This window comes from Dipodomys ordii, unplaced genomic scaffold, assembly GCF_000151885.1.
Source record: "Dipodomys ordii isolate 6190 unplaced genomic scaffold, Dord_2.0 Scaffold5, whole genome shotgun sequence".
NCBI classification, from domain to species: Eukaryota; Metazoa; Chordata; class Mammalia; order Rodentia; family Heteromyidae; genus Dipodomys; species Dipodomys ordii.
The window spans coordinates 9993524-10020481 of NW_012267221.1; the positions used below are offsets into that span (position 1 = coordinate 9993524).

At 39.9% G+C, this 26958-nt stretch overlaps 1 protein-coding gene across 1 annotated transcript in view; it reads right to left on the minus strand.

Annotated features, from left to right (window-relative positions):
- Acvr1 (activin A receptor, type I) overlaps positions 1 to 26958 on the minus strand; it is a 120609-nt gene extending 93651 nt beyond the window's left edge. Inside the window, exon 1 of the mRNA XM_013030447.1 lies at positions 26941 to 26958. The gene's annotated coding sequence lies outside the window, so the exon portion shown is untranslated. The remainder of the gene's footprint in view (positions 1 to 26940) is intronic.

Sequence of the window (26958 nt, forward strand, 5' to 3'; positions counted from 1 at the left end):
ACAGTCAGAGAGAATCTACTCACCCACTCACTCATCCACTGTATTACAGAAAGAACTTAGGAATAAGCTGTTTCCCTCTGAAATAATGAAAATGTTTTCATATCTTCATTTGCAATAATGCTTATATGGATAAATACAGGTGCAAAAACTCACTAAGCTGCATATTTGGATTTGTGCAACTTACTTTTGAGTGGCTACAACATGTTAAGAAAAACATAACAGAAAGGAAAATCATCTAATTCTACCCCTCCCCTTTTTTAAGAAAATGGGCTTAAAGTCTCCCTAACAGGAGGGGGAAAAAAGTAACAACTCAAACTGGGAAACTAAGGCTTACTGTTTTAAAAGGCAAAGAGTGTTAGATGGATGAAAATAAGACTGAGTAAAACATACAATCATATATGATCTCCAAAAGAGACCTATACATACATAGGGTTAGAAAGGACTTCAAGAATATGCACAAAAAGAAGAGAAGAAGAGAGGATGAGAGGGGAGGGAAGGGAAAGGGATGGGAGGGGAGGAAAGGGAAGGAGAGGAGCAAAGGAAGGAAGGAAGGAAGAAAGGAAGGAAGGAAGGAAGGAAGGAAGGAAGGAAGGAAGGAAGGAAGGAAGGAAGAGCTGTGCAAAAACTAAAAAGGAATGTACTAGAGAAGATCATGCATTTGCAAGGGGGCTTAGCTAAGAGTGCCTCTGATCAAATTTTTGATCTCTGAAATACAAAATGTATTTCACATTGCAACTCATTAAATATGCATACATAAAACTTAGACTGCAAATGTCAAGAAACAATTCTTATGTTTGCAATGCATGAGTTATTGAAAACTTATGTTTCCTTTCATTCTAACTTTGGGTGTAATTCACTAAATTGAGCCAGTCATGAATTGAAAGCAATAGTATGCAAAAGCATTGAGGCCTGAGTATCAAGGTTTCACCTGGGCAGGAAAAAATAGTTGAAGAAATAAAATCTATTCTCATTCGATATTATGGTCAATGGTGCGGGGGAGGGGAAAGAGTCTGCTTTACAACAGAGAGCTAATTTTTAGAGCTTTAAAAATACATAGGAAGCAATGTGAATTTTACAAGGGAGGTTTTTATTTGCTTGTTACAATTTCCAGCTTGACCACTATTAAGTTCCAACTCACCAGGGTCTCAAACTTGAGACACAATTTGATACAGAATGTTCAATTCAAGGTAGCTATGCAAAGGAAAATAAGACATGATTTTACCTTCTAAGATTTTATAATCCACCAATTAAAAAAAAACTACGAAAGAAATGTGAAATGGAAACAAAGAGAACAAACTGATTCCAGCTAAAGAATGAGACACGACACAGGCTGTATGGAGAAAGTGATGATACCTGAACTGAGGAGATGAAGAGGGCGGGAAGAGCTTGGATGAGAAGACAAAGCCTGATTGTGGTGGTTTAAAACATGGCCCCAAATCCTTTGGCTCTCTTCCCATAAGAGGTAGGATTCTAACCTCACCCCTTGAACCTGGGCTGTATAACAACTTGTCCAGAAGAATATGGGGGAAGTGACAGGGTATCAGTTTGGAAGACCAGGCTTAGAAAGCTAGCAGCTTCTACTTATGTCTCTTGAGACGTTTGCTCTTGAAGTTTACCTCCTTGTACTGACGAAATTTACAATAACCCATGAAGACAGACCACTTGTGTTTCAACAGATATCCTCAACTGAGCATTGGCTACCAGACATCAATGGAGGAAATGTGTGATCAGATGATTCCAGCCCCACAACCTCCAGGTATGTCCAGCTGAGGCCCCAGACATTGTGGGACAGAACAAAATTGTCCCTGCTTTGCATATTCTAAATCCCTGACTCACTAAACTGTGAGCACAGTAAAATGGCTGTGGTTTTATGTCACTATATTTAGGGTGTTTGAGTTTACAACAAATGGATTGATGAGACCATAGCAGTCTAGCTGGGACTAGACACCTGCCAAGGGTATAAGGGAATGCAATACGGAGGAGTTTGAAAGAAGATGTCACCTATCTTAACCTGAGCAACTTAAAATTTCTAAAGATCAGGTGACGCACTGCTCAAGGAAATTATATAATCAGATTAGAAAGATTATATTAGCAACAATGTATAAGGGAGATTTTCAACAAGCTTAACAAACAATGACTTAGGGCTGGGAAAGTAGCTTAGTGGAAAGTGCTTGCCTAGCATGTATGAAGCCTTGGGTTTGATTCCTCAATAAAGTTGGAAGTAGTGCTGTGGCTCAAGTGGTAAGGTGCTAGCCTTGAGCAAAAGCAGCTCAAGGACAGTGCCCAGGCCCTGAGTTCAAGTACCAGGATTGGCACCAAAAAAAAAGAAAAACATAAACAATCCTGAGTGTAACTCTCTCACAACTATACTCATTTTGCAAATAATACAGTGGAGGAAAAACATAACCTAAAAGCTACTCCTATGGCAAATCTTACTGGCTCCTAATTTCAATCAGCTTCTCATACTCCCAAGACATTCCAACAACCACTACCTCTCACTCAGTCCAACTATCTTAACTAAATTTACCATCTGTAATTGACCAAGCCTTTTTTTTAAAACACTCTGTTTAGTGAGTTAAATCCACCCATTACATGTTCTGTGGATTGCCATAACAGTCTCCAAACACTTCTTCTCAATTTCTATACCTATCACATTATAGGTAAGGAACAAATAGCTCTCCCCACAAACATTTGTGGACTGTTTCAAAGTTCCCTACAGATGATCATCAGGATTGAAATTCCTGAGAATTCCTAAAATCATAAATAATTTTAAAAGTACTATCAATAGTCTTTACTCATAATCCTGAATATTTTTCTAAATTTTTTAGTAAATGAGAACAATTAAACAAGAATAATGACAAAATTATGGTTTAGGGCTAGGAAGTTGGCTTAGTGGTAGAGTGCTCACCTAGCATTCATTAAGTCCTGAGTTCGACTCCTCAGTACCACATACACACAAAAAGCCAGAAGTAGCACTATGGCTCACATAATAGAGTGCTAGCCTTGAGCAAAAGAACCTCAAGAACAGTGTGCAGGCCCTGAGTGTAAGTCTCAGGACTGGCAAAAAAAAAAAGCCTATGGTTTATAGCAAACATTGGGAAATGCTTGCAAACATTATTGTATAGCATTCAAATAACCTAGCAAAGCTAATGACACTACACAGAATCACGTTACAGCTGCCAATTTTTATAGACTTACTTACTTCCAAAACTCATTATCTCTGGGCATACACTACTCATCAGATTCTATTTAAATACAAAAAAAGCATGCATTTATTCACTGACTTTGTTTTCAAGAGTGACTCATTATTAGCAGAAGACAGGGCCATGAACATACACATATAACCTAGCAAGATCAAGGAGCAAATGTAACTGGTTAAATCGTGACCACTTTTCTCCTTCATGTTCTTCTCTCCATTCCCGGAATAGTCGACCTTAACCTTCTACTCCATGTGTCAGCATTTCCTGTTCTGGCTTTCAACTTGAAGTCGGTAGATTCATTATAGACACAAACATCTCTACACTGATTGTGGCTAGCAGCTACCTTATTGAGACCAATGAAAATACAGAGAATATTAAGAGGAAAAGCAGCCTCAGAAAATTTCAAAATGGAGAAAGCCAACACGGAACAATCTGGAGGAGTCATATGAACTACATGGTTTCAGAGTTGGAGGGAAGATTGGCAATAAAGATACAGATTTGATAATGGACTTTAACTATTGGTAGGTAAATGCCAATCCTTGAGAACCCTGGTCCTAAATAAGTCATACAAAATTAATCTGATTTCCTTTTGCAGTATGTTCCATAAACTAGCAATTCAAGGGAATATACACATGTATATTTCAGCAAAGCATCTGACAAAAGTCACTTAGGAAATATTTGTGGACAACATGGACAATGAGTTAAAGAGATATATCTGTTAAGTTTCTGTGTACAGGCAACTGTCTAGAACTCCTATCTTCCATAAAATGACTAAAAATGGAGTCCAAAAACCTACTGCTATAGGCAGGATCTGACAAGCTAAAAAAAGCCATCACAGTAAATTTAAGATCTGACATACAGCAACAAAAATAAAAGTCAAGAGCACAGTAAATAAGCAGAGAGCAAGGGAGGAAGCCTTACAGCAACATCAATTAAAAAAAAAAAACTTTAGGATTTCTATTGGTAGCCAACTGTGTAAACAGGCCACTGTGGCCCTCTGAAATGAAGCAGTTTTAGCTACATACAACGAAACATTACAATATAGAAATAATTCACAAGCTTTATTTAAACTGCATGCATTTCAGAATAGTGTGATGTAAGCTTATTCTAGCCTACCATCTTGGTAAATACATAAACTCTCTAACCACACAATGGTTCAAGTAATCCTTATATGCTAGGACTTCTAGCTAGATCTGTGGTAACAAGTCTTCTATCACAAAACTGTGAAGAAGACAAAAAAGAAAGAAGTCCAGGCTACTACTGCTGTCAGCCTCTAATAGAAAACATTATGACCACCATGTCTATGTGCTTAGTTAAAACACAAGAAAAGAATTAATGTGAAGGAAGACATGAACAGAAATTGTCCAACCAAGAGCAACATATTACCTTAGAAACCATGAAGCCTACAAGGAAAAACAAAAACAAAAAATAGTGTGCATAGGGTTTGGTACTCACTGTAGTTAGTTAGTGTCAGACATACAGCAAAGTCTTGGAATACAGCCCCATGGATGAGAACTACTGTAACAGGTTTCAGTGGTCAGCTCAGGCTGCCATCACAAAACACCATAGGCTGGTTGACCCCAACAGCAGAAATTTATTTTCTCAGAGTTGTGGGGGCCAGAAGTCCAAAGTCAAGGTGGTCAGGTTCATGTGGGGGCTGTCTTCCTGGCTTACAGATAAAGCCAGGTAGAGAAAAAACAAACTCCCTGCTATCTCTTCCAATAAAGATGCTAATCTTATCAAATGGGCCCTACTTTCATAACCTCAACTAAATTTAATTAACCCTTTAATGATCCTGTCTTTAAATACCATCACATTGAAGCTAGGGTTTCATTCCACATATGAACTAAAAAGGAAGGAAACTTATGAAATTTTATTTGTTTGGTTTTATTTCCAAAATAAGATGGCCAGTAATTCCCCATCTTCATGACTTAACCTCCTAAGGACTGGGATTTCAGGTATACACCACCATGTCTGGACTAGGTAAGATTTTTTTAAAGTTCTCCTCGAAAGCTGGGTGCCTGGTGGCTCACACCTATAATCCTTCCTACTCAAGAGACTGAGAGTTGATGATCATGGTTCAAAGCCAAACTGGCAGGAAAGTGTGTAAGATTTTAATCTGTAATGAATCACCAAAAAGTTGGAAGTAAAGCCATGTGGCTCAAGTGGTAGAGTGCTATCCTTGAGCAAAATGTTAAGGGACAGTACCGAGGCCCTGAGTTTAAGCCCCAGGGGAAGGATGGACACGTGCGTGCGTGCGCGCACGCACGCGCGCGCACACACACACACACACACACACACAGAGCTCTCCTCAAAACTGCTGCTAATGGGGCTGGGAAGGTGGCTCAGTAGTAGAGCGTTTGCCTTGCATGTGTGAGGCCCTGAGCTCGATTCCTCAGCACCACATAAGCAGGAAAAAAAAAGCCGGAAGTGGCAATGTGGCTCGTAAGTGGTAGAGTGCTAGCCTTGAGCTGAAGAGCTGAGGGACAGCACCCAGGCCAGAGTTCAGGCCCCACGACCGGACCCCAAAAAAAAAAAAAACTGCTGCTAATGACTGCTGCAAAGTCCAAATCCAAATCTAGTCAAACCTCTTTCCTGCCTAAAATTCCCCAATAACTCACAAAATTTGGGAAAAGATCTTAACTGTTCAACACACAGTAAGAAGTCTTGGTGATATATCCTGCCTCAGCCTTTCCAGCCTAGAATAACAGCAATTCTGCTCATACCCTAAGCTATAGCTCAACTAAAGTACCTGCATACACCATGCTCTTTTTCCTTCTAGCTTATCCAGAATGTCTGCGTGCTAGACCAGGTAAACTTCCTGCCTACTCTGGTACTTAACACCTCACTGTGTCCGAATTTTTCCTACATTCTTCCTCTGAAAGGTTGTTAGGTGTTTCCCTTCTGGATCTCTCCTCCACATTCTGCACACCTTCTACACTTTCCAAACTGTAATGCGACCAGTGATTCATGTGTCTCCCTCACCCAACTGTGAAGCCAGGAATAGCAACTTTGATTCTTACGTTGCCATCACACATCTAACACATTAATTGGAAGGAAAGAAGTGGGTGAAGGGAAGAAAAGAGGAGAGAAGAAAGAGGGCAAGGGAGAGCAGGGGAAGGCAGGGGGAAATCATGAATCAAGTCATAAAACATAGAGACATTTTTATTCTAATACTTCATATACATCTCTCACAGACATATTTATAGTCACTATCTGCACTGATTTCTGCAAATATTCGGTGATTGTTTCAATCCTCAGCAAAATGGACAACATAGAAATCAGAGAATGGAGAAAAACAAAATTATCTTTGCCACAAAATTAGCATACCCCAAATGCAGTACCTTTATGCCTAACAAACTTTACAGTAATGCCCACCATTATGAATGAACTGATGGGCCCCTCACAAAGGATAAAACGGGCCTAATCAGAATTGGCAGGGGCGCTTTTAAACTGATTAAAGCATCTTCCCTAGGTGGACAGCTCACATGGACCCTACTCATCAGAAGAGCCAACTGTATACAAATGAGTCAGAGCAACTGAGGGTGGTTTGGGGTAAAAGATTTCAGTATTCTAAGTAAAGTCTACTTTAAATAGTGGCAGTCACTATCATCTGAGTTACACTTGCTGGGTCAATGGTACTTCAGCAGGAGTGTGACTGAATCAAGTGGAGGGAAATGACTTTATCGTCTCTATGACTCATATTTTTCCCTGTTCTCCTCCCAAAAGAAATAAGTGCCTAATGATACATTTTTGATGACCTAACATTAACTCGTCTGCCTTGATCTCTCTTAATGACTGAAATATTCCTTCCTTCATAATGAATCAGTAGCCTAAAATTTTAACATAAACATAAGAAGTCAAATTCTTATTCTTCTTCCTAAACCTAATACATCTCAAGAACTATTTTTTTATGTGATGTACACTGAGTTACAGATTCTTACACATGATTCTAGCAAGAGATTATAACCTACCAGATAAGACACATATACATGTTATCACACTATATAACTATGCAACTATATATGTACATATATACATAATATATATACACAGCATTATATATATAATCCTAGTGTTGCATCTATATAAAACTGTATTTATATATAATGTTTTTGTCTTTTGGCTATAATTAAGGTTGAAAAGCATTTTCAGTATCTCCTCCAAGACAAATCAGCACACCCCCTGGCATGCTCTGTTAAAGCTACTTCCACTTAGTTCCAGCTTCCCTCAAGCAACATTTTCCTTTTCAACTGTTCACTGCTCAGTTGAAACCTGTCCTAAAATATGCTGATAACACTGCTTTATTCTCTTTTATCATTCTTCTCCCCCAAATCCACTACTGTGTCTTTAATGATTCATGGTACAAATCATTAAAACAGACCCATTTGATAAAAAAAAAAAAATTGGGGGGGAGGGTGATTCACTGTGATTAAATAGAGTATGTAACACAAAACAGCTCCATAGGCTTTGTGAGAGGGGGAGATTCCCTCTACACCATTCATCAAAGGACTTCACATAGAAGAGAGACCCTCCTGAAGGCCTCTTCCACTGCAAGTGATTTATATATTAAAATAGAGACCATCCCTGATTTATGATGGTTTAACTTAGGCTTTTCACTTTACAATTATGCAAAAGTGATATATGCTCATTAGTTCCCATCGTTAGAATTGTGCATTTTGATCTTTTCCCAGGCGAACAATGTGGTAAAATAGACTCCCTCTCTGTGAGCAGCAAAGAGAACTACCAGTCAACCATAAGGTCACCAGGGTAAACAGCTGATATTCCACTCTTCTGCATGCTAACCTGTGATATTCTCTAAACTAAATTACTAAATGCACTGTGCATTTTCCAATTTGCAATGGGTGTATTTTCAGTTTATTCTGGGTTTATTGAGACATAATCCTATGTCAGGTCAACGGCCATCTGAATAAAGGAATGCCAAAACAGAGTGGCAAAAATGAGGTGTGTTTTGAATATATACAAAACACACCAGACAATACTATTCTGATGATCTCAAGACAATTATACGCTCTAAATGAGGCACAAGTTCAAAGCTAGAGGATCTATGCCGTTTTCCTCAATCTGGTTGGCATATTTTGTGGAATTCTATCATTCAACAATAATTTCAAAATGGGAAAGATCCTGTGGGTGGTAGATTGGGTCAAAGTTTCCCACCATTACCACCCAAAGATTCTACTTCTAAGAAGCAGAAAATGAGTCAATAACAACTTAACAATGAATGTCTCCATCTTCAGGGAATTTAATAATTGAAAGAAAAAAACTAGAGCCATCCTCCCCACCCATACAATGGAAAAAGAATTGCACCACGGAGCCTGAGTTTCATCCTGGCCCTATCACTAAATCATTAGTCATCAGCAAGGCCTCTTTAATGCATTTAACCATCAGAGGCTCTTTCCCCAGTAAAGTGGAATACTACTTCCTTTCTGTCCTCTTCCTTCAGTGGGTGGCTGAAAAGATCACTAAGTGTAATGTTGTTTTGTGAAGATACAAAGCCCTCTCCAAATCTGAGTGACATCAGGACAAAGGTTCAACTCTTAATCACATGCTGCCTTATTGTCACCATAAAAAGAATCTTTAATGACATTTATAAACATATATATATGTATACATATATAGAGAGAAAAATAGACAGATAGATATTGAGATTGTTCCCAGGGAGGGAATATAACAGGAGGTTTCAGGAGGAAGTGAGAAAAGGTGAGAGGCTACATTAAAAAAGTAAAGCAATTTATGAAATGCCAGAGGGCTCTGGCAATTCCACTGTGAAAATCTGAACATTGCCAGTCTTTATTCATGACTGAAATGACCCTGTAAGTAACCAGAAGATAACTACAAATTGAACAAAACAAGATTTAGTCTCCAACGTCCCATACCATCCTGGACTCTGCCCTCCCCCCATTATCGATTTTTTTTTTTTTTTGGTCCAGTCGTGGAGCCTGAACTCTGGGCCTGGGCACTATCCCTCAGCTCTTCAGCTCAAGGCTAGCGCTCTACCACTTGAGCCATAGCACCACTTCCGGCTTTTTTCTTTTTGCTTATGTGGTGCTGAGGATTCAACCCAGAGCCTCATGCATGCAAGGCAAGCGTTTTACCACTGAGCCACCTTCCCAGCCCCCAAAATATCTATTTTTTTTTAAAGTAACTTGCTCCAGTCATTGCCTCTTCAACCTACATAATTAACAAATACCACTGATGTCCTGAATAACCAACACAAACTGTCTTCTTGAGCTCTTACCCCTCAGGCCACAGAAGTACCTGCCTTACATTTCCAGACACCTTAGGTCTATCAGTAGGTACACTCTCCTCTCGTCCAAGGCATTTATCCTGAAGCCTGGGGGCAAATCCCTCCCCACTTAAACTTCACTGTAGCCTGGACCAGTACAGGCTCTCATCTACCAACAGCCCAGAGCCTTCCTCTGAGCTGCCCTGTTGAGTCTGACTATAAAGCTCCACTGAGCTTCCCCAGGCCCATCACACCACTCCAACTCGAGCTGTCCAATTGAGCCTGTCACTTTCCAGCATCCCCTATAGCTCTCAGAGCTTCTCATCCTCTTTCCTCAACCTACCCAGCCGATCAGATCAAATAGCACATCTTATTAGTTCAACTGCTCACACAACCTTAAGATCCTCAGCATGCTTTCCAGCCACATTGGTCACCAACCGAACTTGGTCCTCTTACCTAAAGTGCTACTCTTGTAATGATTTTCAGAGTGAAACAGGGAATATTGGTAGTTCCTCTAGGCTGCTGCAAAGCCACACTGGGGTTTAAACTCCTGGCTTCCTGCTTCCAAGATAGGCACTCTACCATTTGAGCCACACTTCCATCCCTCTTTATTGTAATTATTTTCAATACAGGGTTCACTTTTTTGCCCAGGCTCACCTTGTATCTCAATCCTCATATGTATACTTCCCACTGTAGCTAGGATGACAGATGACTGGACTACCACACCTAGCTTTTGCTACTGAGATGAGATCTCCTGAACATATTTTCCCCTGGCTAGCCCGGAATCACAATCTTCCCATATAGCTGGGACAACAGGCATATATCACCATACCCAGCTATTGGTCCAGATTGGATCTTGCAAATTTTCAGCTGGGGATAGCTTCATACAAGGATCCTCCTGATTGCAACTTCCTGAGATTACAGGCAGGAACTACAGGATTACAAGTAGGAACCACTAGGCTAGATTCTTCTTTTTTAAAGGATAATGTTTTCCTATCACATACTGGAATAAATCTGAAAGCAGCACATCAAGACTACATTTCCACAAGTATAATTGCTTCAACCAAATTGCACACATGCTAGATTAACCTAAGGACCTTTTAAAAAATTCCACCCTATATCCCAGACCAATTAAATCACAACCTCATGGGGTGGGACTCAGGAATACAAATAAGTTTGTGAATAACTCTATCAGAATGCTCCTGAAACAGTTCTTTAAGGAAAAAGGCTGAGCCCACCTGAAAAAAAAAGTCACATATGTGTGGCATATGTATGTGTAAAAGAAGTCACATATATATACTCACATTATATATATATAGACATCTATAGAGATCTAGATATAGATATATAGTTATCTATAGATATCCATATAGATATATGTCTATATATGGATAGATACAGTAAACAGATCAAAAGGGTACCCAACTCCTTACCCAGGATACTAGCTCTGAAAGTCCAGCATCCCAGAAGATTCCTAAGTCCCAGGCAAACCCAGACAGCTGGACTCCCTATGCATATAAAGCAGAGTCTGAAATTTGGGAAGCAGTACTAGCATTTCCCAAAATATGTTCAACAGAATGTGACCCACTAAGTCTGGGAGGTTAATAGCTGTGAGGCTGCATGGGGTTCCTTGGTGGAATAAATGTGTAAGACACTAGGGATATCCCAGTAAAGAGATTAAGTTAATGATTTTCTATGATGAGGACCTGTCAGTCTTAGGTGTACATTGTACACTGTCTGAGAAAGGAGATAATGTTCTGCATTTCTCACACTTATCTGAGGATCCTTTTTGTGGATCATCTTTTGTACAATATAGGTTCTAACAAACACTCCTGGGTAAATGCTGCCCAATGGGCACTTTGGGGGAAATACTTCATTATCAACCTTGTACTTAGGAAAAAAGAAAATAATCAAAGCTTCTAAGCAGGTGTTCTTACTTTTCCTTTTCCTGTACCCTAAAACCAATGTTTCTCAATGCTTTACAAGTCACCTGCTAATACTGTGGCAGAGTTGGTTTGGGTTCAGTAGGATTCAGGGTAGGCCTGATATTGACTCATTTGTAACGATGTTACTTTTTCTGATCCAAGTACCTCACTAAAGAGAAAAGTTCTGCTCTTATTTAGTTTTAAAGGATGCTGTGGTTCCTGGAAACCTCTAGGCCTTGGACAGCCTTTGGTCTCTCTCTTTTTTTTGGGGGGTGGGGGGCCTTGAACTCTGGGCTTGGGCACTGTCCCTCAGCTCTTCGGCTGGAGGCAACCAGTCTACCACTTGAAGCATACCACCACTTCTGGTTTCCTGGTGGTTTACTGGAGATAAGAGTCTCACGGACTTTCCTGCCTAGGCTGGCTTTGAACTGTGATCCTCAGATCTCAGTCTCCTGAGTAGCTAGGATTACAGGAGTGAGTCACCGGCTCCCAGCTTCTGGTCTCTTGATAATGACCTTTTCAACCTTCATAAGAAGCTTAAGCGTCTTGTTCCCCTAGGAAGGTGACTCATGATATCTTCTTAAATGGAAGTGAACATCCCAATTTTATCTTGCTAAGAACTCCATTCTGGTGTCTCACTTTTGTACCTTGGCTATTTGTTTTCAATCTCCGCCAAACTCAGCTCTCCGGCAGCCTTTCTGTCTACATGTTCCATGTCTGGCATATGGTGGATACTCAATAAACCTATAGAAAAAGAGATAATCTGTGGGCATAGACTGGTACTCAAACACCTACTTAACAAGCTCTAGATTTATTGTCTAGTGCCACAAGGAAAGAATAAAAAAGAATTGGAAAAGTGAAAAGAAGACTGGTCAACATGATGCTGAGATTATATATAATCTCAGCATTTAGAAACTTGAAGCAGGACAATGAGGGATTCAAAGCAACTGTATGATGATCTATATAACCAGTTGAAGTTCAAGGCCACCCTAGGCTAAATAGGCAGGCAGGCAGGCAGGCAGGCAGACAGATAAACAGGAGGGACAGGGAGAAGGAGAGGGACAGGGGAGGAAGAAAGGAGGGGAAGAGGGGAGGAGGGGAAAAGGAGAGGGGAGGAGGAGAGGAGGGGAGGAAAGGGGAAAGGGAGAAAAAAGATGAGAGGAAGAGAAGGGAGGGAAGAGGGACTGGATGGAGTGAGAAAGGGAGGGAAATAAGACTTACAACATGGAGTCATGATTGAGAGCTATGTTTTGGGGAACCATTAGCAGGAAAAGAAAGTAGAATCTAAGTTAGAATCTATTTATGATAGAATCAAATCATGAAAGAATAGCATCATATTGTGTTGATACACCACAAAAATATAAGATTCACAGATTCCTTGAAATGAAAAGTAAATCCAGAAAAACTTCTGATAGCCTTTAACAGACTACAAGTCAATAGAAGAGAAGGGATTTGAAGCGCCATTTCACCTTCTCAGTCTGTGTTCATCACTTTTACAAGACTCTACTTCACAACTGTAAGTTTTAACAAACCTTTGTGAAAAGAGAACTCTAGCAGGTTTAATGTAGTCACAGCTGTCAAAAAACATGGGCAATGTATCACACTTAAAGAGAGCATTTGAAAATATGTCAATAATTATAATTAGACACTTGTATCATAGCTAATATACATTTACTACCCTTTCCAGTTCAACTGATGGGAAATTAAAGCCAGTTTCTCAAAAGTACAACTTCCAGATCATAATTTAATCCTAAGGCAGATGTAAAACCTGCCACACTGCAGAGGTTTTATTCAAGAGGAGAAAAAGCCACAGTAGTGCAAAACATCATTGCAGGTAAGGTGAGCACCTTCATTGCTGGAAGGGTAAAATACATGATGGAGGTAACATAATATTCCAACATTTACTGCACTACTTTGTATTTAAAGATGGCCTCTTCAAAATTATGCATGACCCACAGCACAAAAATGTTGTTTGTTAGTGCTTTCATTTATTTTCTACTACTCTTTTTTTCCCTTTTCATCCATATGTATTTAACCACAAATCTGGAAAGTACTATGTTTTATGTTTATGTTTATGGAATTATACATAATACATGTGAATAGCATTATACTATGTTTTTAATAGCTTGCTTTTTCCACGTAATGTTATTTTGTACATGCTTCATAGCCATTCATCCATTCCAAAACGTTTCTGCACACCTACTGTGACTAGGGTAGCTCAGGGGCACATGTGTGGACTTCTTAGTCCACAGATGGAGTAACATTATTTACAGATCTACACATAAGACACAGGAAATAATTAAGAATCTAACTGGATGAAATAGCCAACAAAGCCTCTTTGAGAAGGTAACTAAAAAGTGACATCTGTTCCTGAAAATTCATCTAAAATAGTATTTTTGGTGATTACACGATTCCATATCATGTGTATAAATTAAAATGTGTCCTTTTTCTGTATTTTTATTTTTACATTTTTGTGACTCTACAGTTAGAAGAGTAAATCTGTATACCTAAAAATATGTATGGCAGCCATTGGTAGTTCATGCCTGTAATCTTAACTAGTTAGGAGACTGAGATCTAAGGATCTCAGTTCAAAGACATCCCAGGCAGGGCAACCCGTGAGATTGTAATCTCCACTTAATCACCAAGGATAGTTCCCAAGTCCTGAGTTCAAGCCCCAGGACCAGCACACAGACAAAGACAGACAGACAGACAGACGGATGGACAGACAGACACAGAGACAGACAGAGAATTTAAGCAAAGCATAGGAGCACATATTTGTAATCTTAGCCCTCTAGAAACTGAGGTAGGAAGGTAACAAACTAGAGGCCAGCCTGAGAAACAGAGTTTGAGGCCAAGTTAGATTATATAGTAAGACCTTTCTCAAAATAAAACATGAAAGGAAAGAGGAAAGAAATAAGGGAAGAGATCAGCAAGGAAGGGGAAAAATTTAATTTGTGCTTTCTTTTTAAAATAAGGAAGTGAAAATTTTAGCAACCCAAAATGTTTGTCTATCACATAGTAAAACCAAATGAAACTCAATGTGGTGGCTCATGTTGATAATTCTAACACCTGAGAGGCTGAGGCAGACAAATCTTAGGTTCAAGGCCAGCCTGGGTGCCTAGTGAGTTCTAGATGAGCTTGTTTACATGGCAAGATCCTATCTCATAAAAAACAAAAACAACAACAGAAATCCCAGGTTTGATGGGAGCCATTCTAAAAGAAATGCACAGTGAGAATATAAACATCAGTTTATATTATATTGTTTGCTCTCATTTAAATTTTTAAATATTTAATTTAGCAACCAACAGGAAATTCAATCATACTATTAAAATATACTAATTAACAACTTCAAAATTTCATGCAAACCTTATTTTTCCCCGTCTTCAGATTACAAAATGCTTCAAAGTATCAACAGCTGTCTGCTTTGGTCTACACCAGTAAGAAATACAATTTTGCTGTTTCTTAAAAGACTATCAGAAGCCTATTGCTTTTTCCCCCCTAAAGCTATTTTAAAAATAAAACTTTTTCCCTAAGACTAAAATTCCATTGTCTCATTCTTGATCAATAATAAAAAGCTGACTACACAAGTTTCTTGGTCACTAACTGCCTACTTATCACTCACCATATTTAAAGGGGGGCAGGGAAGAAGATAATCAGCCACATAAGGTCTGCTTTAAACACAAAGCACAAACCAGACATCGTGCTTTAAAACGCTCAAAATAAAGCTGTGGTTAGCAAGGCTCCCAAAACCCAGAGTCACCCACAGACTCAAACTTATACAGGGAAAAATAAAGGGGGAGGCAGAGGAAATCATCAAGCTCCATTTACTGGAAAGAGCAAATATGACAGAGACTATGATAGAATGGACAGATTATTAACCTGTAGAAAGAATTACGTCTGCCCTTCTTGACAGACAAGGGAGGGAGGGAAAGCACCACAGAAAAGATGACTTTCTTGGGCTATATGACTAGTACACAGCAAAAACAGACCAGGGCTGTGTCTGGTTGTTTTCTCATCCATCCTAAAGCCACACTGCTTCACAATCACAAGTGACAACCCTTGTTCACATTGCACATGACTTTCATATGGTACAACCTATATGAAACTTAAAATGTAAACACCATCTGATTCAGCAATCCCAATCTTTGATATTTAGCCCCAGATTTTCCAGAGGTAGATAGCTACATAGATAGTCAGAGCTATCTGTCCATAAATGTAGAGAAGTCCTCCCTTGTTCATAGGGGAGATGGGTTCCAAGACCCTTAGTAGATACCATAGTGAGCACCAAATTCTACAAAAACTATGTTTTTCCTAATATGTGCATGCATAGAAAGCTCAAGCTATAAATTAAACATAATAAAAGATTAACAACTACAAATAGTTATGATTTGGTACAATAAAGTTATTTAACGTTCATTTCTAGAATTTTCCATATAATATTTTAAGACTTCTAGTAACAAGAACCACAGAGAGAAAAACCAAAAATAAGGTATTACTACACATGTATAGTCATTGCAATACCTGAATACATTAATGTATCTAAAGTAAAAATGAAAAGGTTAAAACAAATTATGGTACACAATGATTGGACAGATTCAGTGTTCTCCCCAGGATTGCCTAACACATGTGAGGCCTGAGTCCAATCCTATAATCACACATACACACACACACACACACACACACACACACATACACACACACACACACACAAAAGTAACTGTTCACATGAACAGGAAAAATGTTTCAAGACAAAAAATGTTAAGTTGGCGGGGAGGGGAAAGATACAGAATTTAAATGTGATCAAAAGGATAATACACATACAAACAAAAACACATTATAGACTCATACCTATAATCCTAGCTACTCAGGAGGCTGAGATCTGAGAGTCATGGTTCAAAGCCAGCCCAGACAGGAAGTCAATTAACCACACCACAAAGCTGGGAATAGAGCAATGGCTCAAGTAGTAGACAGTTAGCTCTCAGTGAAAAAGCTCAGTGACAACACTCAGGCCCTGAGTTCAAGCCCCAGGACTGGCACCCACCCCCACCCCCATGCTGGTAGTCAGGACAATGTCATGCACATATAGTTCCAGCTGCTTAAGAGACTGAGTCAAGAGGATTGTTATAACCCAAAACCTTAAGGGCAACGTAAGCAGCGTAGTAAGATGTTGTCTCCAATACATAAATAAATATTAGCATATGCTTGCATATGTAAATGTAACTATATGTGTTTCCCCACTCTCTTCCTCTTTTTAGGGTGCTAGTAATTGAACTAGAACCTCCCACACCAATACAAGTACTCAACCACTGGGCTCCAACTCCAATTCCTAAAATTCACCTTAATTATATTTTTTCTTTAAGAATGGAAAATAGAAGACATTTTTAAAAATCTTAATAGAAGCACTTGATTCCTAAGGAAAAACGTGCATAGGAAACCTTATTAATTGCAAGTGTAATAAAATAAGGCTATTTATGACTAAAAGTTGAAAACACCATCTCAAATTTTTTTTTTAAAGTTAGAGTTTAAAGTTTAAAGTATGTGCTATACTAAAAAGGAGTCAGATGTCTGAGAAGAAAAGAACAGCTCTCTGGAAGATTTGCATTCACTCACAGCACCCACATCTGAGAAAGATTCACCCACCTGCACATAGAACATCCAACAACAATAAGACCTTCATGGATCAAACAGAACCAAGTGGGAGAAGGGCACTGAACTGAGGTGGACCTTGCTAATCAAGAAACAAGGACTTGGAAGGAATCCCAAGCAAATACGGCAACAGAGGAAAAAGCTCATCTGAATTTATAAAGGACATTCCATTCTTAAACTGGCTAAAATAAATCCCAAGAGAAGAGGGAGTAAAAAGAAAGACAGAGACAAAGAAAGAGAAGAGGAGGGTATTCAATCATTTCACCTCTGGCACTGTTCCCATTTTAGGACTCCAGAAACTCTTTTTCTATTACCCGTGAGTCAAAACTGTTAGAATCAGTTTCACCTAAGTAAGTCCTCAGTAAACTTAGAACATATGTACGTTTCTGGTGTCACCATCAAAGAATATGTATGACTTTTGATTCCTTGATTTCATGAATCAAAAGTTGCCATGTTCAACAGGAGGATAAAATGTGAAGATAAAGGTTCAATGCCAGCCTGGGCAGGAAAAGTCCAGAGACTCTTTAGTTAACCACCAAAAAGCCAGAAGTGAGGCTGTGGCTGGTGTTAGAGTGCTAGCCTAGAGTGAAAAGGCTAAGGAACTCTGCAAAGGCTCTGAGTTCAAGGCCCTGCACAAGCACCAAAACAACAACAAAAGTTCCCATGTTATTTTGCTCCTTTATTAGGATAAACGATCTGATTTGCTAGTGAAATAAGAAATTTGACCCATTTTCAAAAAGAGACTCTGAACTATTTGTAGCTGGCTGGTTTTACCAAGCAGACCTTTGCTCTGTCATGAAGACCTCTGCTTGATCTTCCCAGGGCAAGCTCATCATCTCACCAGATTCCAATACAGATGCTATCCCAAATCAAAGCAGCACCTCACACCCTCCTCTCCATGGATCACCTACCAATTCCACAAAGTCTAACGGAACTCAAGTAAAACATCTTCCATGTCCACCGAACTTCAACACCCCAACACCACAATCGCTTCCAAAACAGCTCCTCATACCAACTTCACATTTTCTTTTAGGACCACCACTGCTCTCCCAGGTTTCAAAAATCAGTCTGCAAACATCCCACCTCTCTCACCACAAACATGATATGCTTACCAAGTTCTACGGCATTCCTAATGCGCTAAATCTTCTGTTAAATCTACTCTACTCTCTTCCTGGTTTCTGGACATCCCCCCCTCTCACCAACACACAAAATCACCCATGCCCAAGAGAGCACAGGTCTAAGGTTATACCACTACAAGGGCCATGCAGTTAGCACACAGGAGTTAAGAGGTAAGATACAAGATTTAACATACTAGGACAAGAAGAAACCATAAAAGAAAATAAGTATCAACTAGCACCAAGTGTAAAGTGTCAGAGAAAACAGGGTGAGCAGGGACTGTGGCAAACACAGCACAAGCAGCTCTGCAGGAACAGTATATAAGAGCAGTTAGATATCTGGATGGGGGGGGGGGTAGTGTGGAAGATAAGGGGGTGTGCACAAGCATTCACACTTGCCTATACTCTCACTCAGCTTTCTTGCTCACATTTGGCCTTCTACCACTTGAGCCACACCTCCAATCCAGCATTTTACTGGTGAATTAGATATAGGAATCTCTCAGCCTTTTCTGCCTAGCCAAGCTGGCTCTGAACTGAGATTCTATAGATCTCAGCCCCCTGAATAGTAGGATTAAGTGTAGTAATAGTAGTAGTAGCTATAGGTGTGAACCAATACCCAACTGAAATTTGATTTTTTAAGGGAAATATCATTTTAACTAGCAGCAGCCACTTTGTTTATTTAATATTTCAAATACAATATCAGAAGTCATCGCTGAGGTGCGCACAGGTCAGGTCTACCAGTTTTCCACTTCTGCTTTAGAGCGCAGTGAGCTGGGGACTTATACCCTAGATTAAAGTTCATAGGCATAAACTTGCACACACTACATACTGTCTTTAAGTCTCCTGGGGATAATAAGACTAAGTGCAAGAATTAAGTATAATGATGCAGACAAGGGCTCCAGAAAGCCTGCTTTCCATTCATTATCTTAACCTTCAGCCTGGCCTTCTGAGAAAACAGAATGTTGCTCCAAATCTCCATTTCTTACCTTCCTTCTACAGCTCTCACCTTAATAAACTCCACAGAGTCAAGTCACATGACAAAGCACTAAGCTGACCTGTTGTCTCAGGTCTTACATGCCTCCTTGAGACTCGGCATTGCCGGACATAAGAGTCTGATTCTACTGATTAAAAATTAAGTAACTATGTTTTACACAAACTGGATCCTAAACAAAAACCAAATACCTCATATTTATCTGCCCCATACTCTTCTTTTTTTTGGAAGGATGCCTAATCCCCAGCTTCCACACGTACAGACACCAGTCACAATGATAACATCAAAATGGTACCTCTTTCAAAAGCTAGCCAAACAACTACTTCCTCAAAGGTGTTGGCTGATCCTTATCCCTCTATATCTTATGACCAAGATACAACACTCAGCTGTTTATAGTGAGATGTGTAATTCTTCTCAAGTCCATCTGAAGATCAACTTGGTTTATGGAGCTTCTAGCCCCAAGTAGAGATAACCTGAGAAATGCTCAATAAATGAAGGTCAAAGAAGGGGGAAAAAAGGAAGGAGTAAGAAGGCAGGGAAATTTTACCAGTGAAGGTAATGGCAACAGTTAAGTTTATGCCTCTATTTTTGTATGTACCAGTGCTGGGCAGGCTCTCATTTGGCTTTTTCTACTAAAGGCTGCACTTTACCTCTTGAGCCATACTTCCCCTTCCAGCTTTTCTGGTTAATTGGAGTTAAGAGTTTCACAGGCTTTTCTGCCCCAGCTAAATTCAAACCTTCATGCTCAGATCTCAGCCAACTAAGTAGCTAGGATTACAGGCATGAGCCACCAGCACTTGGCTAAGTTTATGTCCTGAAATGCAAAGTGCTATTGCTATGTCTGTATTACTAATGTCAGTGATTAAAAGGGGGGAATCTCATCAATTTTTCATTTTTCATTTCTGAATGATACATGGAGTCACATTCCCATACATTTGGTGCAGACAGGTACTCCAGCTTTACCCCTGTGACTGAAAGTCACCATCCCATTCAAACAGCCTCTAAAGGAACACACTGAGGGATCCTGCCATCACCTTTAACCAGTCAGCCCTTGTTGATATTGGGATCAACATCATATTGAACTGGTCACTTATCAGTCACTTTAATCTGATTTAAAGAAACAAGCAAAGACCAAAAAGGGATTTGTTGGAGGAGAGGTATACAGAGGTATGGGGTTTGTACAGAATGAATGAAATCCATGCAAAAAGAAAAAGAAATCTTCATCCACATTAGCAACTATTCAATAAACAAATTAAGGCTAATTTCTACAGTACCTGGCACAGAACAGTTTTTGGGTTTTTTTTCTAACTGCTGATTAGCTCCCATTAGCAAATTTTGAAATCAATTTAGTAGATAGACATCAGAATTTTTTAATAAAAACTGAATAGAAATTAGAAAGCATTACAATATTGTTTTGTAAAGCTTGTAATTCAGCTCTCTTTCTAATATGCATGTATGTATGTATGCATGCATGAGTATGTGTACCAGGTCTTGAAAGAAAATGCATAGCTCAGAACATTGAAACAATGTTTATGTGTAAATCTGTAAAGAGTGAGCTTTCCCATTTTTTACTAGGCTATACACATAAGAGACTTATAGCTATACACATAAGAGAGTTATAGCCACATGTTATAAGAATTCAGGTTCTTCAAGTTCAAAAACTGTTTAAAAAAATCATCAGGCATGCTTTTGTCCATTACCATTTTCCTTTCCAAAAAGGAAGGGAAGAACCATTCTAGATAACCACATAACCTTTTTCTCCTGCCTGACTATTCCTAGGTATAATTCTTTCTTGTGTAAATCCCTAACATTATGACAAGAGACACAAGTGCAAGAGCTTGAACTTTCTGTTTATAGCCATTAACTTAAGAATGGTAATCAAGTACGTTTTATTTTTGCCCAGAGTAAAAGCTATACCAGTTGAAAATTCAATACTCCCTTTAAAAGATGACCCAATCCATCCCCTGGTCAAGCTTTTCTCATTACACATTTTTCTCAGTTCACAATTGCTCCCAACTGCAAGATTCATCTCACTTCTTAACATCCAGCTACGTCCAATATCACCTGTTATCTTCTTTTATCACCTCTGCTCGTTTATCCTAAAACTCAAGGTTATTTTTGTAGTCATTCACTCAGTAGTTTATCATTGGCCACAAATGAAATAAAGCCTAGGGTAATCTTCATTTTCAATGGCAAATATACTGTTAAGCAACCATGAATGGCCAATCTTGGCTTTCATAAATGAGCAAACCACCTAGTGATCAAGCCAAGCTGGAAAGTTACACAAGGTTATGCCCACTCAAGCCAACCCTTAAAACCAACTGAGTTAGTTTACTTTGGGTTCCCTCCATTTTCCAAAGAGGTCACTCACATTCTTTCACCTCTGACATAAGTACTGCCTACCATTCTGTTTTTACTGTCAACTGTTTGCAAACATAGGCCACGGGAGAAAATTGGAAGAATGGAGTCAACTCAAGTATTTGAGTAGAATACTTTCAAAACCTTTCCCCAAATGGGAGGTGTCTCTCTTAAATATATATATTTTTTAAAAAACCACTAACAATACAATAAATACTGAATTAACTAAGTATAAGTTACAGTCAAGTATAAAAAAATGAAGGGTCAGGATAGAAAGAGTAATTCAGTAGTGGGGCATGTGTTTAGTATGAGAGGTCCTAGGTTCAATACCCAGTACTAAAGAGGGGGTAGGGCGAGTATCAAATGCAGGTACTTTTACCTAACAAGCTTGGGGAACTGCAGGCCTGAAATAATTTGTACATGACAAGACTGATGAGTATAGCTTCTAGTCAACTACTCTCAACCATCTACCTCAATACAAAATAGTGTACAGTTCTCGAGCAATGCTATAAATATCTAAATGGCTTCTGGCAGAAAAAGAGGTTCCTCACCTCTAAATCCTAGAGTATCTTTCATCACTGCTTCCCCCTCCCATGTTTAAGGACCCCAGAATCATGCTTAGAGTCTAGTATCTACCCTGAGCTTTCCCTACTCCCTATAGGACAGGGTCCTTTGGCTCTCCTAGCATGCAGTCATCCATTCATTCAATTACAAAACCATCTATTGGCGGTGTGATCTGAGCCAGGCATTGCGTTAGGTGCAAAAAATACACAAAAGAGGAATAAGACACAGCCCCTGCCCTCAAGAAGCCTAGTAAAACTATTTGAAAGATTTTAAATTGGGGAAGAGGAAATTCGAACCATGTCGATGCATACATGGAAGAATAACTTGTAGCCCTTGCCTTCAAAGAGATCAGTCAAGACCCAAAATGAGGGGTGAGGGTGATAAAATGCTAGGAGACCACCAAAAGGCAAAATACATTCTTGCCAGCAAGATTATGCTGAGTCCTGGAGGAGGTGGGGGAAGGGTTAAAGGGCCACATGGCCAAGGGCTACCCTAGGGTGGATGGAGAGCTGGCCTCTTAGAGATCAAGACATGGTGTTAAATGTGACTGCTCCCTCATTGAATTCCCTCATCTCCCACCCCACAACCTTCACCTACCACACATACCGCGGCAGAATTTGGAAAGAGTGAAATTTTAAAGTTAATTTCCTAGTCTCAGGAATAAAGACTAAATAGCCAAAGTAAACAATGAAGCAACCTTAATGGGCAAAGTAGAATGTTGGTCAGAAATTAAAAACTCCAAAACCAAACAACTGAGTAGTACTTGCTCTGGAAAACAAAGAATCCTGCCTAGAAAAACACAGGCATGTAAGTCTTCTGGATCATGCATCCACTTAAATAAGGGTGTATTGGTTTTAACTTTGTAAGAACTTGTGTTCTCAAGCATGCTAGACAAGTGCTCTACCACACAGCTACATCCTCAGCCTTCCCTTTTCTCCTGACAGGTCTTAGCTAATTGTGAGAAGCAATTACCACCCAACTGAACCAAAGACAAGGGGGTGCCAATTATACCAAGATGATGAAGCTCTTCCAAAAGGAATCTTGCATTCAAATGTCCTTTTCAACAGACAAGACTAGTTTGGAACTTTGATTCCTAAACGAGCATGACAAGCAAGAGTTTCTAAGTCCAACACCTAAAAAGAAGGGGTAAGTCTTCCATTTTGGATCTTCTAAGAGCTAGAATTGGCCATGGAAAGAAACACAAAGTTTTCGCTACCAGAGATCAAAGCAGGCATTTTGTACCAGGAAACCCAATTCCAAATCCTCGTTTCCAGGAATAAAGCCACAGTACCTAAAACTCGCCTGGGAAAATAAAATACGAGACTGGATTCCAATTAAAATCTCGGACGGCTTTATTTCCAAGCCTCACCAGTTTAAAGTTGTCAACATTCTATCCAGGCACTGTTCTAACCTAAGATCTTGCTTCCAGCACTGAATGATCGTTTTACCAATGGCTAAAAAAAAAATGTTTAGTTTAGTTTATTTAGTTTGGTATCTGTATTGAGGCTTGAACTCTAGTTGGGTTCTGTCGCCTTAGTTTTTTCGCTCAAAACTAGCATTCTACTACTTTCTTGAGATACAGCTTCACTTGTGGTTTTTTGGTGGTTCAATGGGGATAAGACTCTTTTACTGAGTTTCCTACCCAGGCTGACTTCAAACAGAAACTCTCAGATCCCAGCCTTCTGATTAGCAGCTAGGGATTACAGGTGTGAACCACCACTGTCTGGCAAATAAAGAGAAGTGTTTTAACACTCTATGACTGCATTCCATGCCCCATTCTAAGTACTAGACACGTAAGACAAAGTGAGGTAGAAAACTATCAGGTCAAGCCTTGCCCTGTCTTCCATAACTGCACCCTGGAGAAGTCCCAATACCATGGAGAAAACAGAGAAGAGGACATACCTCAGCCTTACTAAAATAACAAATCATCAGCTATTTTAACATTACTCCCTGGGGTCCTCATCCATCGGCCACTTGTGTGCCTCCTGCATGCAAGGCACCAAGCTATGTCTGTAGTCCACACAGTACAGACGCATCTCCCATATACTCATTATGTTAATGATTATGTGTTTCATTTTCGTTATCATTCTACAGAAAAAAAAGACGTATCATATGTGTGGATTATAAAGTTTAAAAATAAGACCTGCATCCATGAACCCACCACCCTGTCTAAAAACTGAAATATCACCAATTCTGTATCATCCCTCCTCCGCCACTGCCCTTATCCTAGATCCTTATAGCACACAGAATCAGGTATTCACTTTCCTTAACTTGAGGTTCCAGTCCAACTATAATGCATCTTTATGATTATCTTCTATTCCTAATAAGTGAGCTAGCTGGCTCTGCAAATATAGCAGCAATATTTCTTCTTAAAAGATGACGTTAGTTTCAAGTGAATCAATGTTTTAAAGTATTAAGTCATTTTTCAATGACTTACCGGTGGTATAATCATGAATGGATGAAGTTTGCTGATCCCTAACAACAGTGGCCAAGAAAATGGGTTCTGGAATCCCACAAACGTCTGGTTCAAATCCCCACTCCAACACTTACATCTACTAAGCCTCAGTTTCTTATTGGAGATGGGTAATACTATTTAAGAGATATATAATTGTTGTGAAAATGCCCTGTAAAGGTGAGTTTAAGAGCTAAGCACAGTTCTGAACATGTGCATATACAGTACACCTCAGTCATCAAATTCACACAAATACACAAAACGGGTTCTCGTTATACACAATAAGCCAAGATATAAGGATCTGACAGTCAAACAAGCCACGGAAGACAGCATTGATTCCATCTTCACCTTATAACCTTGAAGAGCAAGATCATTTTTCAGATTTATTTCTGTACTACCCCTCTCCCTTCCCCAGAAGGCTAGACTACTCAATCAACTCTTAAGAATTACCTAGACACCTCAACATGATCATTCAGGACTAACCCTGAGTAAGTCAGAGGCATAACTTCAATCAACCAATTCAGTTGCTGTTACTGGTAACTACTTTGAAAAAAAAACTATTACAATACTATTAAATACATATGAAATTCTTCACCGTCAAATTCTCATCCCTTAGTACAGCATTTTCATTCTGCATCCTTAATATCCTTTTAAGTTATCCCCGCTAACAAGTAACTTATTAGGATTCAAATGATCAGTCTCTTCCAAGGTGCAAGAGTGGTAAGAGCACTAACTTTTACTTAAGATAAATATCAGGAATACAGCTGGAAAAGGGAAGCAAGAATCTCATCCATGCCCATCCCAGTCCTTGACCTCTGTCATCTGGCCAAAATATATCTCAATCTCATAAATCATCTTTGAGTCTCAATATGAGGGATAACAGTAGAAACATCATTATCCAAGTCACTTCCATTTGTTAATTCCTACAGAGAAAACAAAAGTAACTGAATCACAAAATTCTGATTTGATCTTAGAAGATGGTAATCCAGATTCTACCCAAACCAAAAACAACTTCCTGACCCCATCATCCCCATCTGCAATCTAGGTGAGCATATTTCTACCAGCAGTCTAAACTCTGTAAGGCTGCAGGGCAGGGCTGGTGTCTGAGGTCAGCACCAGTCTAGTGTCTGTCTGCTGGCCGCCCAAGCCCGGGCCTCTGGCCAGCAACCCACCTCTAGACAAGTGCCAGGACATACTATAGTGTTTCCATTTAAGGCCCGACACATGGATCAGCCCATCTCTGAAATTTCTTACCATCACCTTTCCAGGAAGAATTTTTTTGGGGGAAAAAGGAAGATGATGTCTATTTTTTGCCACAGTCTTCCTTTGGCCTGTAAGAGTAGTCTGTATCTTTGGGACAGAATTCTTAAAAATTATTGAGTTTTATCTTAATGCAAGGTTTGTTTTTTTTTAAAAGAACAACAGAACATTTATAGGATGGCATCCTAATCCCATCTTCCAACATCCACCACGTATACCACAGAGAAAGAAAAGCCCAATTAAAAAAACAACTCCATCGCTGTAGTACAGCCTTCACCTCTCTCCAAAAGCCAAATTAATGACAACTTTTTAGCCAACACTTTTCTTCAACCACTTACTACCAAATGGAATACTTTCTTCCTTCCCTTAGTCGCTTCCTCCATAGCTCCCCTTTCATACAAAGAGCATTGAAAACTCGGGGTGCAAGACAGAAGTTGGGGGGGAAGGGAGTTGGTATCTGGCACAAACTAGACAGAAAAGAGCCAGTCTAGAAGTCAACGAACCCGGAGGAATTCACTGGATCCAGAGAGCCACATTTCTCCCCTGGCCGCCCAAGGTTCTGGCCTCACTGTTTTGGTTACAGTGTTGAAGGCAGGGTTTTAAACTTGGCAAAGTACCGTGCAACATCTGTAACCACATTTGCCTTCTGGGGATCGGAAGATGAATCCCACATTCCTGGCTTTGAAGCTTTTTGAAACTGCAGCTAGAAAGAACGGAGGGGAGGGAGGGAAGGAGTTGAGCAGAGTTTATTGGCTGGCTCTCCAGCAGAAAATTCCTTTTGGGAAAGATGGATATTTTGAGGGGCGGGGGGGGGGATGTGCCCATCTCTTTACTCTCTACCAAGCTCAGCTGGGAAGGTGAGCCCGGTGTGGGACCCGACAGCCAGATCGGTTTACAAGTCCAAGGCGCACAGCCCGTAGGAGTTCACTACACACACACACACACACACACACACACACACACACACACACACACTCCATGCCTCTGTCTGTCCTCCATATCCCACCCGCAGTTCAGGCCCACAGCGAGACAGTTTTGTTCCTCGGCTGCTTCCCCCCACAGAGAGAGAGAGAGAGGGATCGAGCTCGCTCGCGGGAGAAAGAATGGAGGCGAGGGGGGAGGCACCGCAGACGCCCACCCTCCCACCCCCGGTCCCTGCCTCCCCTCGCGCTCGGCTCCCACCTTCCGCGGTCCTCCCGG